We start from the raw sequence: 13,971 nt of genomic DNA, 5'->3' as shown, positions 1-13,971 counted from the left end.
GCAAGAGCGTCCAGAGGCAAAAGAGAATCAGGTAAGTTCCAGTGCTCAATATATATATTTAAAAAGTGGAGTTTAAGCTTAAAGGCAGGTGAATTTAAATTTTATCCTAAATCCACTCTTCATGCAAAAAAGGGCTGATTGGTGTTTGTTTTTCTGATACCGACATTCAGAGGGTCCGATGCTGGAGGATATCCTTTTCCTGGACTTTGCCATCATCTCTTTCCCATTTCACTGACTGACCTTCCTTGTTTTCAGCTTCCTATACTTTCCCTTTAACTCAACAGTTCTCCACCATAGTACTAGTTGTCAGGAGTGTGCAAAGTAAAGTACCTGAAGTTTGTGATTCACTTTTTAAACAAACAGAAAAGGGTAGTTAAAGCATCACTCACTTGATTTGGGGCATAAGTAGAGAAAAAAAGGACAGAATTATAGCAAAGGAACTGAAAATGTCACGTAACTCTTAAGTATAAGCAAGGCAGCATGGAGTATATGCCAATGCCATCCACGTCTGTCCCAAGAGGAAAGATCAAAATCTAGTAGGAAAAGATCATACTCTAACTCATTTCACTTTTGCTGATTCCACTGATGTCTGCCTTCACAGCTTTCTTTTTATTTTTTTCACTACTAAAACCACTCCTCTTTTGATCAACGATTAATTCCTTCCATAATACCTTACCAAGAGTTAGGTCTATAAAATGTAAAAGGGTTGGGAGAACACTCAAGATCAGTACACCTGTACAGTTTCAGCGGTGCTAAACACTGGAAAGTGAATAATCTATGGAGAGCAACTTTTTTCAAGCACTTAAAACTACAACAGCTTATGTGCCAAATCTATATAAATCATTAATTGCTTAAATGTTTGAAATTATGACTCCATGTACTACATGAGCATTCAACGGAAATGATAAAGTCAGGTACAGGTTTTCCTGCCTTGACCTAAGGAAGGCAGAAGAATAACCACATTGCTATGCTTTAAACTTTAACGAAGACCATGTATCTGCACATCTTCCTGAGGCCTACAGTGATCATGCACCAAGTCACGGGCCAAGAGTTCACTCTCAATGCATGAAGAACTCTCTCAGAAAATCAGAACCTGCAGCAAACAGACATTTAAAAACTTGACTCCAAGAGTACTCCTATCGGTAAGCAGTCAGTACGAGGGTATCATACTGTAAATTTTAGACCATAATATATGCTTCAAATTATGGCATTTTACATCATGCAATATGCTAATGGATTACAGATACAACAAGCACATCTTAAGAACATCAATGTTGATGAAAGGAAAAGATGTCATGAGCTAAAAGAAAAGTGAAACTGGTCGTTTTAAGACAAATCTTTGCTACTGTAATTTGTCTAAAATGGACAAATTACTACACCGCAGTTAAGAAATGGAAATGACTTCCTATGGAGAAGCTAAATTCTATTGTCCTAGCAACAGTCTATGAAATGCGGCTGCCCTCCAGAAGTAAAACAGGTTGTCCTATGAATCCATCTGAGCAAAGCTAAAATTTCAAAGGTAAAAAGTCTTTAGAAATTCTCCAAGAAAAATTCCTCCACTTTATCCACTTTACCTTCACGCAAGCTACACAATGTCTAAGTCCTAAATCAATCCGCCAGAAAAATAGTGATTGAACGTTTATGGGATAAAACTCTATATATCCTCAAGAACTCATGTTCTTATCTGAATGAAATTACTAAGACAAAAAGGATATATAATAGATGGGAACTGTATGACCCAGACTACAAATGTACAGCAATTCAGACAAGAAAGTTAATGAGTGATGACCGCAAAAGGTAGATGAATGCTGAGTTGTGAAGAATGGGAACATTTAGACAGACAAGATCAAGGGTCCCATCAAGTGACAGGAAAATCATAATGATGTCACAGCAAAAGGAATGAGAAGAGTGTACGCAGGAGACTGCCAGACATGACTGTCCCGCAGTGGGGAGTCAGCAGTATAGTACTGCAGCTCTGCTCTCAACTCCAGAAATTTGATTCACATTGCGAACACCACCCCCCAGAGGTGTGCGGTGGTGATCCTGGTTAAGTAATACAGAAAAGCAACAAGTGGGTGCTCCACTAAAAGGGATTCTGTGAAACAAGGGAGCTTTTAAAACACTAAACACATTTAGATAGATTCAGTCCATTATTACCATAGCAAAATATGGGAGAAGTCCCAAATGGGAAACTGCATAAACTAGCCTATCTCGGATTTGGGTTTTGCCCCTCTCTCTCCATAAAACTCCTATTAATATTTCCTAGAATTGGTGTTCTAAAATGCACTTTAGAATACTGAGCTATTTTATAAAAGGTCTTCAGAGTCAAGCTGCATCTTGATAAAGAGAAAAATGAGGAACCACTGAGCGTTTTAGTCAAGAAACGACAGCAGCAAAACTACTTAAAAACAACAAAATTCTGGCACAAATATCAAAGGTAGATTAGAGCAGCAGATCTGAGAATTTTGAGAGTAAAAGATTGCTTAGAATCCTTCTGGGAGCAAACCAACTCACTGAGTTAATACAATGAACAATAAATCCACATTGTTAATAATCAAGTTATTTAAAAAGCATCTTTTAAACAGACAAATCCTTTTTTATGATCTACTTTTCAGAACACACAACTTTTAGTCCTAAATTTGTCAAGTCTTTATAATAGTCATACCAGTTTACAGTTAGGGAGTATCATCTCAGATTTCACAATGTAAGCAAGCACTGGTCCATTCAAAACTATCCTTGTTTTTTCCTCCAGAGGCCGAAGTGACAAAAATATTAATACAAATCCAGGTATCCTGGATTTTGCGACACCACATTGTTGAAAGTTATTGTACTTAGAAATACCAAATAATATTCCTACCAAAGAGGTAACTAAAAACACTGCATACTGTTTAGAATAATTAACAAAGTTATTTAGGAAAATTTTAATGAAAAATGGCTTTAAAAGAATATGGTGGCAAGAGGGAAGAGATATGGGAACATATGTATATGTATAACTGATTCACTTTGTTATAAAGCAGAAACTAACACACCATTGTAAAGCAATTATACCCCAATAAAGATGTTAAAAAAAAAAATATGGTGAAAGGTTTACCATAGTTTATCTGTATCTCTCTACCAGAAATCTTTATGAGCTTAGATTTCCACAACCATTAGTAAATTATAACCCATGATTCCTAAATATATTCTAAAGCGCAGCGAACAAGCCTAAGGTTTTGTAACAAATGATCAAAAAAGTGTTCAGCACAGTCTTGAGATGGACCTGTTTTGAAATTAATTTCATTATAAAATCTGTTTTAAAAACAGACGCAGGCTACTTACTATAGTGTCATACATGAAGCAAAAACAATTGCATTTTAAATCTGGTCTTAAACAGAATGTAATCCATACAGGGTAGATAAAATGGTTAAAGTCAGATCAGTTTACATCAAATGGCTCTTACAGTAGACTGATGAACTATATCATCTATTCTTTAACATTAAGTAAAACAGCAGTAACTTTTGTTTTCATGCACAGAATGGTAAATTATCAATTAGTCCTATTAATATTCTTGAAAGATCATTAAGGACTGCTGTTTCTGAAGGAACAGCTACTTGTTAACTGAAATTAATAAGGACCACTACTTATCCACCAATTTATGTCCTTTCAGTTTGAAGGAACATCCAAAGTCTTTCCTTCTAACATAAAATAAGAGCTAGACTAAAGCATATCATATGTATATAAATATACAGTACTGTACTGACACAGCATGCATTATTTTTACATAAGCCCCCATGTTCAGGTCATTTGGAATGGCAGACGCTGGGGCATGAAAACAAACAGAAGAACATTTTCCATCTAGGACTTTCACAGTGCTTAATAAATAAGTAACTCAATAACCGTAGATGGATCTTCTGCAAGAAGACAGTGCACACAGATAAAAAAATATTTTCAATTTACCAGTCTTACAATTGTCACAAAAACCACCAAGTCCACAAATCAAACTTGGCTACAATAGTCAAAACTACTTGAAAGCACTATGCTCACAGTCAAATAAATCAATGATGTCTTTCTAATTTATAAAGGCATTTCAACTACATAATATAATTTTAAGTGAAATGCAAACTCAATGTGAGTGTTTCTCAAAATGCTGACTACTGGACCCCACTCACATCTGCTGAATCAGATTTGCGGGGGCAATGCCAGGGAGTCTGCACTTTCAGTAACTCCCCCAGGTGACCCTCCTGCACACTTTCTGCAGAACCACCACCTTCCCTGTGAGCTTTATAGCAAGGTTTTGGATATCAAGAACTAAAATCTCATTTGGGACCTTTTAAAACTAAATTTCATTACATACCGAATTAATATTTCAAAAAGACTTAAGTAACAAGCCGTGGCAGAAAAAACCAAATACATGAAAAAATGACAGCAGAAATTTTAAAAACGCCACTTTATTTTTAAGTCAAGATTTAAGACACCCCTAATCATTTCAAGGACTAACCAGTCTTTGTAAACATAATTCCTAACTTAAAAATAGTCCTATCCACAATATTAAAAATATAGTATTTCAAATATGTTCAAATTCATTTACTCAGCTGTTAAGCAAATCAGGATATGAACTGCTTATATTATACCAAATACAAGCAACGATTAAATTTATAAGTTAAACCCAAACAAATCTGTTTATATTCCACTATTAAATTTACTGTGGTCAGAACCTGATTTTCATAAGCTTATATAACTTTCACCAACTTACGCAGACATGTATAATGGAAAGAGCAATGAAGCAAAAACTAGAAGGCATCTAGAATCCAGTTCTGGCTAATCTAGCTAGCTGCTGGCTATATTATATGACCTTAGGGCCTAGAGAAATCATTTTACCTACCTAAAAAACAAGGAAGGTACAGCTATCTACTAATTTCACAGATTTATTGTGAGAATCAAAAGGGATACTATGTAATACACTCTGAAATACTGTAAAGCATTTCATAAATCAAAGGCATTATCATTAAGAGTAAAATCTGAGAGACACTATCTTTAGGTGCCTGCTGTAAAACAGACTATTACAGAAACAATAAACATAAAAATTGACCTTTCAGATTCAACTAGATGTTGTACATTATTGTATATATCCTATAAATTATAAATATAAAACATAAGAATTTAATAGTCATCTGTCTTATGCCCCCATTTATAATAGATATATTTCTTGTGTAAAAACAGAAATGAAATTACATGCACCATGAATTGATAACTGTCAAAACTGGTCACTAAGTATAATATTCTACTTTCACATGCTGGACAATTTCCATAATAAAAAATTTTAACAAGACAACAATGTATATGTGTGTGTGTATAAAATATCTGTAAAAGCTAAAAACCAAATCTTTTAAAGTTTTTTTTTTGAAAATTATCCCCATACCTATTCTATCATTTTCCTTCAATGTTACCTTAGATTCTATACATTCCAAAATAAGCTGCTCTCACGTACCCTTCTATATATATCATGACACCTATTAGAAAATAACTATTCCTCTCCAACGGAGTGAGTAAATACTCTTACCCAAGCTGCAAAAACTTTATTTTCTGCTCCCTGATCCTTACTCCTTTAATTTTCTCATTCATTACAAAATTCCAGAAGTAAAAAGTGAAATGACCAGTTTCAACTGCAGGTATGTGTAAAAACGTAAGAAAAAAAAGGGGGCAAATACACTTTTTTGTTAGCACTGCAGAAGACCACCAATTGGCTGTTCCTCTTAAAACCTGTTGACCCATACAACTCAATTCACATGGTAAGAGAATGCTGCACCCAAAATTAAGTTAACATATCTGTCAGACAAAGGAAATTGGTAAATTTAACCCCCAAATCAACGATTCTATCAAGATATGCATAACAATGTATAATTACTCTGCATACATCAACGTAATTGCTCAAATGATGTCCTTTAACCTGGGGCCATATTCCAGACTGAAAAGCATAAACTACCTTTCATCACAAGCAGATTTTTTAACTTAATAAAACTATTTGTAGCTCAACAGCTTATGCTTTACAGTAGTCTATGAAGAAACTACAAGTGGTGAATTAAAAATTAAATGCAGATAGAAATGGTAACGATCTTGTGGTTTGCAATTAAAACTATATTTAGTAATATCCACACATTTATTTATTCATTACTTGAAAGCTGAATCTTTTTTTATGTTACATCTGCAGTCACAATCATCAGAAGATACCCTGTGTCTGAAGAGATAGTGTACCTCATGTTTTTGATTTGTGAGGGAGGGGGACAGAAGGGACCAAGTGGTCAGGGAAGGAAATCTCACCCATTTAGCTGTCACTACAGCACATGTTTTCTAAGCATTAAAAACTCCATTCATTTTTATATAAGATATTGATACATTTGACAAGAGCCACACACAGAAACCACTTTTTCCAATATAGTCTTCAATAACTTTGAGGGTAAGTACTCCTGCTGGAAGTCCTCATTTGTATTATTTAAAAACAATTAATTGTAAAATCTGCAGTCAAACCATAAAAGGCAAGCTGTTGGAAGATGAAAAACAAAAAAAATTACTATACCTTATTCAAACAAGGTTAATAATTTTGCATGTTTACTTTAGAATCTCTTTATAGCACAGAAGCTAAAAAAATTTATAAAACCACTATCATGCTGGTGGGTACCCTTATTTGGTGGCAACGGCTAGTTTTAAATATCTATTTACAATGAAGCTATTACTTTCCTTATTTCTTTTCCTAAGTAGATCCAGACTATTATTGACCCTATTACTTTATCATAAGCACAAATCAAATCTAGTTTCTCACTTCATCTCAGAGTTCTACACTAAATCCCAAGCTTCAATTAAAAAACCATGATTTCCCATACAGTTGCAGAAACACCCCTAAAAGAGTGAGGAATTGCAGAATACAGGAAAATGAAGACAATTTCACCTTACACATCTAAATGGGGATGCCAGTAATGACAACTGCCAACAAAAATCAAGAGGGTGTTCTCTGAATTTTCACCATTTTAATAAAAGAAAATGCTGAAATTTTAAATTAAAGGTGGCGCTCTGTCCTCAACTCACCCGATTGTGACTCACTTTTGCAGACTATATGGTAGGAAATAACTTACTTTTCTAAGATCTTTGCAGTTACACCCAAGCCAAAATCAGGACAGAGATCCACCCTTAATTACAGCAATTCATGCAAAGCACAGAAACTAAAACGGCCCCCTGAAATCATGGCTAAAGAAGCCCATTTCATATACTAGTTCTCAAAGTCTCCCTTTAAGGAATATGTTCCTATTTACTTCAAATTTGAACTCACCAGGACAAAAAAGAAAAAAAGAGGGGGAGGGGGACCCAGATGAAACGCTCAAGTACAAAAAGCAGATTCTCCTCCAATCCCTCTAATTCCCCCAATCCGCCTCTGCCACACACAAGGACAGGGAGTCTGGGGAAGGCTGGCAGCAGGACAAGCGGTGAAGGCCCTTCATTCACTCACGTGGGCCACTATCCAAAGGGTTACACACCCTCTGCCCGAGGAGAGCCTCATACAAAGCAGATCCTTACAAGTACTTTTATTATAAAATACACCCACGCTGAACAAGAGCTTTATTTTAAAATAAGACTGTCCTCAGGTGGGGGGAGGTGAAACACAACAAAGGCTTCCATGTTGAAAGGCAGACAGTCCAGATATAAGCATATACCTACACGCGTATGAAAAAAAATCCATATAACTAATTTATCATGAACAGCAATCGATACCAACAGGAGCCATTAGATTATTAATAAACCCAGAAAAGTGGCATGCATAGCGGCCAAAGGTGGCTGCCTGCTGCGCTCTAACCCCAGGAAACGCAAAATTACGCGTGCAGAGGAGGGTCGAGCCCTCCGCAGGTTTAAAGACCCCCCTGAGCACCTCTTGCCCTACCCTCCGCGCCAAGCACCAATGCACCGCACAGGATTCGAGCACTCCCAGCGCTGCGAGTCCGGCAGAAAACTGGTGAATGAAATGCGCACAGACACCAACCTGGCCAGTGACCGCGGCGCAGAACCAGGGGTCGCTAACTAGCTAAGCCACAGGATTCTCCAGCAGGATGGAATAAAGGGAGTACACCCCCCCCCCACCTCCGCAACTGGAATGCGGCTCTTACTGACCCTTCCAAAAAGGGGGTGGAGAACGCAGGATTTTTTTCTTTCTTTTAAACTAAGTCTAAGAACGCGAATCGGAAGCAACCGAGAACATCCTGGGGGGCCAGACAACAGACACCGGGATAAAGGCGAGACTGTTCTCCAACTCCCGGGGAATCGCCATCCGGTGTGACACGCATCAATCAACTAGCCCCAGCCGGGGGCCGACCCCGGCCCCGCTCTCCGCCCGCGGAGCGCCAGTGGGGCTGAAGCCAGGGATTAGAGGGGTGACCCTCCCGAGGCGCGGGGAAAGAGTGCCGGGCACCGTTGCCCTCAAGGTCACCAAGCGCTGGAGCGGGGGCGGCCGGCCGCAAGATGCGCTATGGCGCGGCGGAGGCGGCTCGGAGAAGTGAAGAGCTGCGGGGTTAGACGCGAAGTCCCACCGAGCCCCGTCCCTGGAGCCCTGGGCGGGGACTCCCGGCCGGACCCGGCGCTGAGGCGCACGCCGAGGAAGCCGCTCACCTTTACGATCTGCCGGGGCGGGAGCGGCGGGAGACAACCTGCGAGGGGGCGCCGGAACGCCCCCGCCAACTTCTCCCGAATCCGCGCAGTCCACGGAGCACCCAGCTGTCAGGAGCCCCGCTGCGACGCCCCCACCTCCGTGTTCCGCCAGGCTTCCCCCGCAGGTGACCTGTCCCGCCGCCCCCGCCGCGGACGGGCGGCGGCCGCCACTCACCTCGCCAAGCAGCAGGAACCATTTTCCGAAGGGGAAAGGAAGGGGAGGCTGCAGGAGGGTCGGGGGGAGGGGGCGGTGAGGACAGCGGGAAACGCAGAGAACGGGGGCTCGGTCCTCAGCCCGTCCGCAGGCGGCTCGCAGGACTCAGAGCGCCAGGCGGAGGTTCGTCTGCACCTCGAGGATGAGGTGGCCACGGAGCCGAGAGGTTCGGCTTCCACCAGCCGGGGCTCCCTACTCACGCTGCACTGCGAGGAGGCGGCGGCGCCGGCGGCGGAGGAGGAGGCGGCGCCCGGCCGGCCCCCGCCCAGAGCCCGGCAGCCGCCGAGTGGCCGCCCGCGTCCCCGCAGGACCCGCCTCCTGAGCTCCGCAGAGCCGCACACAGGGCGCGCCGCGCTCAGCACGGGCAGCTCTGCCGGCCTCACGCCGCCGTCCGCAAAGGCAGCGGCGGGCGGGGTGCACCCCCTCCGGGAGCACCGCAGCCCGACCCGCTCGGGGCGGGGCCGGCGGCCCCCGGAGAGCGGACAGCGGAGCACGAGGGGGCTACGGGAAGCTTCGGGCAGGGGCGCCGCTTGCACCGGGTGGCCCGCAAGATTGGAGGGGGAGGCAAGGGGAGGTGAACACTCACCCGTTCCGGTCTGGCGCTCCCTTCTCTCCACACCCTCTCGCCTCCCGCTCCACGCTGGCGGCGCAGCTGCTGCCACTGCCGCCGCCGCCGCCGCCGCCGCCGAAGCTCGCGTTGCCGCCGCTGCCGCCTTGGCTAGGCGCGGTCACGTGACGCGGCCCGCGGGGAGCCTGGGGGCGGGCAGGCGCGCGCGCGCGGGAGGAAGCGCGACTCGGACGGAGACTGGGAGCTGAGCGGAGCCGAGAGGGCGTTTAAGGGGAGGACCCGGAGAGCGCGCCCCCGGCTGGCGAGCGCGCGCCCGATGATTAGCACTTGCCGCGCGGTGGGGAAAGGGTGGCCGGAGTGAGGGGGGGGGACTCGAGCCTCCACGCGCCCCTCCCTCTCTTCCTCCGCTGAGCGCCTCGGCCGGCCGCTGCCCCTGCCCCCGCCCCCTCCCGTTCGCCCCTTTCCTCCTGTCGCTGCCAGCGATTGGCTGAAAGGCTCTGACGTCCTTGTTTCCATGACGTATCGGGGCGGGTGACGGAGGGGGAGGAGGGGGCGGGTCGGACAAGCGGGGCGGTGACGCCGTCAGTCACAGCTGCTGTTTCCGAGCGGGTCCGGGCGGCTCCCGCAACTGTGGAGGCAGGAGAGCGATGTCTGCTGCAGGCTGACTTGGGCGCCCTTTACTTGAGGTCCCGCTCGAGGCAACCCCGGGTCTGCGCTCCTCCGAGCCCGGGAGCCGGGCTGGCGGGTGGGCTAGGGCGAGCCCTCCAGGCGAGGACCGGTTAACGCACACCCCCGCGTCCGCGGACATTTGAGCGGCTTCTCGCCACGTCTCTGCTCCACTCCGTACCGGACTCGGTTCGTGTCCCGGGCCGTGACGCACGCGCCGGACGACAAAAGTGCCGCCTAGCTCGCTCCCTCCTTGGAGGAGGACAGCCCACACCCGCCACGGGCGAGGGGCGCTCCATCTCTGTTTCTGCCGGTCGGGCCCGTAGACCCCGGGGATACCCGCTGAAGCGCCCAAAGAGTTAACGCAGGCGTTCGGCCGGTGTGAACAGGCCCATCAGGATCTGCGCTCAGAATCCCCGTGTCTTCTTTTGGGGTTTGCGTTTTCTACCTATGCCAAGCCTTTGGCTCTTCAGTTCACTTGTAGCATTTCGGGGTGGGGGGGGGATTGAGATGCTGAAAGGTAACATGCTTTGCCACAACCTTCAAGAGATTTTGCAAGTTAATAAAAAAGAAACCACCGTAGTGACATTTTCAGAAATAAAACGGGTTTTCTTTCCTACACACACATACACACGTGTTCAAAGATTTGTGTCTTACCAAAGACATCGTGCTCCATCTTCGTCTAATCGCCTCTGTTTGAACTGTCGCCGCTGCTTTAGAGAACTTGTCCGTGTTATTTTCAATACCACTTAATCAGAACAAAAAGATAAATTCTGCAGAGGCTCCTCCTTTCTCTTAACTCCAGGACTGGAAAAATTAATGTCTGTAACGTCTTCCTAAAAGCAAACAGTCGATGCGAAGGACTTTATTATGTATGTTCACTCTGGTAGTGTTTACATTAAAATAGTTTTGAAGGATTTAAAAACTAAATATGTGAAAAGTTTAAAAAGCAAAAAAACCCCAGTTAACCCTGTTGAAAATTTTTTTTATCAATTTACGTATCTTACCAGGTCAAACAGTACCAACCTTTTGAGCTGTGCCCTTGACATGCAAAACAAGCACTGGGCAGGATGACCCCGTTTTTTCCTCTCTTTAATCACTGATAAGAAATTGGTTGGTGGGTACAACAGCCCTTCCTGACACTATTTCAAAACTTCTTAACAGAAGAACAGATTAACTTTTCAAAACGGCTTAGAGACATTTAAGACTCATTGGCCTTGGTCCAACTTTTCCACCAAGGCAGTCGCAATAGAAAATTGAATTATGTATTCTACTTTAATCAAGAATTTGACATTAAAGTAATATATGATTCATTGCTATAGTGCACTAGCAAAATGGATAATAGATTAAACTAGAATCTGCTCACTTTGTGGGTTTGTTGCAGTTCCAAATAACAAACGGTATGCTCGTACAGTGTTGTGGTCATGAAAAATTACTCAGCATCTTCATTTTAGAACATGATTTCAGTAGAGTTTTCATTTATGGAGATTATATACATATATATCCCAGAACATATTTATGTGCATTTTAATGAAATGTGAGTCACATACAATAGTATATTCTTACTGTCATAAGTCAAGATGATTGTACTGTGTAGTTTGGTTTTTATATTTTCATTCTTCAAACAGAAAGCAATATATAACTGTACACATTATATATAGAAAATTCATCTTTTTCTCCCAAAAGTTTAGCACTGAAACCTTCTTAATGGCATATTTTTCATTGTAAAAATCAAGAAAATATTTGATTACTTAAAAAATGGAACTACTTAAATTCAAGAATGCCACTGTATATGATATAACCGTATTCTTTTAATCTTAGACCTCACTCTATGGATTCAATTGATCCATAGATATATTGGTGCATAATAAGAGCAATATAATGCAATTTATTGTTGAAATACTTAATCTTCTAAACCACTTTTAATATGCTTTAAATATTTATTTTTAGTTACAATGAAAATTTTATAAAGGTATTTAAATCTTATGGCAAGTTACTATTTGGGATGTTAACATTGCTTGAAGACAGGATGTGTATTCAAAATAATGTATTTTGCAAACTTAAAGTATGTTTCATTTAGTGGCATAAATCTCAACTATTGACATCTTATCTAATAAGTTGATCAATTCAATATGAACTAATCTTATATAACTTATGGAGACAGTTTTCTAAAATCCTCAATGTAATTAAGTGTAAAGGGAAACATTAGGATCTTTATTCCCTGAAGAATTCTGTCACATTCATCTATCGAGGGGACAAAATAAAGTCATACCAACAGCAGCATATTTTTAAAACCATATCATTTCCCAAAGTACACTTTTATACGTATGTGAATGTGTCAGTGCTAATCATTGCAGAATACTAAAGAGAACTCACAGGTGTAGGGAGGCAAAAGAGGAAAAATATTCAACGCTTCATAAAAAGTAGTTGTGTATGTTCTCAAATTTCCATTAACCTGGATCATCAGAGAGAGAGATATGAAGTGAAACATTACTTAGCTGAAAGCCGCAGAGAACTGTTATCTATTAGTAACAAACTAATTACATTTGCTGAATTAAATATAATTACAGGTAAGCCTAGAATAAGAATTTTCAAGTCACATAATGGAAAATTTTTATAGGTGAAAAATGTGAAATGGTTAGATGTCATAATTTGATGGGAATTGTTTAACATCCTGTACCCTTCAGTATAAGGCATTTTTTTTCTACCCCATATGTAGTATCTAGGTCATAAGGTGTGGCCCTAAATCTAAATTCCAGAGACTCAAGAAAAATGGAAAGCTCTTACTTAAATGTTCTTGAGGAAGATTTCCTAAATGAGGATTTGGACTTGACTGGTGCCACGAAATATATAGGAGATTTAAATTAATGCAAAAGAAGATGGGGAATAGAAATGCCAGGAAATGTACCTGAGAATTAGCAAGTTTACCACATCCATTTTCCTATCCTTTCTTTATCTATGAAACATAGATTTACTACCTTTGTTACCTTTCACCTCCATATGTAACTCATTTATTTTCCCATTAATAATGGTGAGTTATGGTGTATCATAGGGCTGTTGTGAAGTTTTGGTGAAATGTTTATATTAAGCTCTTAACAGAAAAATTGGCGTTAAAAAAACGCTCGGGAGCTGTTGTCACTATTTTTCATAAGCATGCATTCTTTATCCCTTATTACAAAGTATATGTGCTGCAAACAAGAATATACATTTTTACTTGACTTACTTTAATGAATAGGGGCTTATTCTCACGTTAGAAGTTCAGAGGTAGGTGATAGTATGATTGATTCAGTCGCTGAACACAGAATCAAGGATCCAGGCGAACAGCTTTCTGCTCCACCCACCCTGGTGTGTGCTTCAGTATTTTTTATGCCCAAAACAGGAAAGTCAGAAGGATTTTTCTCACGTTTGTGGTGCATCTTATGTTTTTCAGATTATTTAGTGCTTATAGTTTTATATAATTTTTCGTTATTGCCCTCCTTTCCTTTGAAACCCCTCCTTTGTTCTCAAGATATTAGAATGTGCCGAAGAATCACCTGTGTGAGCTTAGCAATGCAAATTCTTGGGGCCATAGTGGCAGAGCTTCTGACCCCGACTGTTTAGAGTGGAGCCAGAGGATAGGCATTTTTGATGGTTCCTTTAAGTGACTTTGATGCACTTCACAGTCTCTGTTTCCCTCCTTTGTCCTGACATTCTCTTGTTGTGTTCTTTAGTTCTTCATTCTCTTTCCCTGGCTATTTCCAATATTAAGTTCTTATACTTGAGCATTTCCTTCTATCCTAACTTTCATAAAGTTCACCCATTTTCATGACTTCAGCCCATTGAGGATAAGGATAATGTTACTAATTTATTCATTAGT

The 13,971-nt window shown here is 41.8% G+C and overlaps 1 protein-coding gene across 2 annotated transcripts in view; it reads right to left on the bottom strand.

Moving 5' to 3' along the window:
* Positions 1 to 9,105, bottom strand: part of ATP2B1 (ATPase plasma membrane Ca2+ transporting 1) — a 129,197-nt gene extending 120,092 nt beyond the window's left edge. For both annotated transcript variants that reach the window (XM_065886615.1, XM_065886614.1), the window contains exon 1: positions 8,843 to 9,105. The gene's annotated coding sequence lies outside the window, so the exon portion shown is untranslated. The remainder of the gene's footprint in view (positions 1 to 8,842) is intronic.
* Positions 9,106 to 13,971: the final 4,866 nt, after the last annotated feature.

This window comes from Phocoena phocoena, chromosome 11, assembly GCF_963924675.1.
Source record: "Phocoena phocoena chromosome 11, mPhoPho1.1, whole genome shotgun sequence".
NCBI classification, from domain to species: Eukaryota; Metazoa; Chordata; class Mammalia; order Artiodactyla; family Phocoenidae; genus Phocoena; species Phocoena phocoena.
Note: the sequence above shows the minus strand (reverse complement) of the source record. Positions and strands in the feature narration are given on the sequence as shown.